The following is a 1,209-nucleotide window of genomic DNA, read 5'->3' as shown; positions in this document are numbered from 1 at the left end:
CGGTTCCAAAAATTCAAGAACCGCTCTAACTGGTTTCGGTTCCAGTTCCAATATCTCAAGAACCGCCGGTTCCGGTTCCTGTCAAAAAGGGCGGGTACCTACCTATGCTCACCCCTATCTTATACTACTAGGTTCCACATAGTTCAGTGCTAAATTTTATGAAATTAAGTTACAAGCATTTATTTGTGTTATGGGAAAGCTTCATAGTTGACTCATTATGGTTTTAGCAGCAAACATATACAAAAGAAACTGTTTTGAGTTGTGCAGAGATGACAAACCAAGATACCCGACATTCCTTTTTTTGAACCAAATAATTATCATGTGCAACAACATCAAGAATCCCTAGAAAAAGAGATTGCATGATTCATTCTAAACCTTCTTCGAAAGAGGACCATATTTTGGAGGATTGATAAAGTCATTCATGACCCCCCATCATGATGGACAACTTTGTGATCCATAATGGAACCACCATGAACTCGTGCTGGAAAGACGTTCTTGTTCTAGCTGTAGAAGCAACAACTCTTCATGCTCCTTGTTCTCATCGTTCGTCTGCATATCAAACGACGTAACGGCTAACTAAAGAACGACGAGCGATGAGTATAGTTTCAAAATGAGAAAGAAATGAGGAGGTAAAGAAGTTGGATAGAACAATTGGTCGTAACTTGCTCTTATTTATAGATAGTATTGTCAAGAATCATTTATTTTATAGTTGTAAATTAGCAATTTTTATTTATTACTTGTTTTTGGAAGTTAGCTTTTTTTATTTATTACAAATCATTGGAAGTTAACATTTTGAAAAAAGTTGGTGAAAATTATCATTCTATAAAATTTTTATTGATATCATTTTATAAAAAGTTTGTTAAAACTTAAGATTTTATATAATATTTGTTGAATTTTATTATTAAATTAAATATTGTCCAAGATTATCATTTTATATAAAATATGTTAAAGTTATTATTTTTATGAAAAAAAATTGTTAAAAATTGCTATTTATACAAAATTAGAAAGGTACTTGCACAATGCAGCGAGATATATCTCGATTTTAATGTTTTGTTTTATTTTGTTCTCTGTCGATGTTGTAATGCGCTTTTATGTGGTTTTGAGAAAAACGATAATGTTTTTATTTTTGAATAAAATAAATATATCTTAAAATTTTTAAAAAACATATCGATATTAATATCAAATTACCTATTTAAAAGTTCTTGTTTT

The sequence above is a fragment of the Cynara cardunculus genome (assembly GCF_001531365.2).
Source record: "Cynara cardunculus var. scolymus isolate 2C chromosome LG 14, CcrdV1, whole genome shotgun sequence".
Taxonomy (NCBI): domain Eukaryota; kingdom Viridiplantae; phylum Streptophyta; class Magnoliopsida; order Asterales; family Asteraceae; genus Cynara; species Cynara cardunculus.
This window is presented reverse-complemented; position numbering follows the sequence as displayed.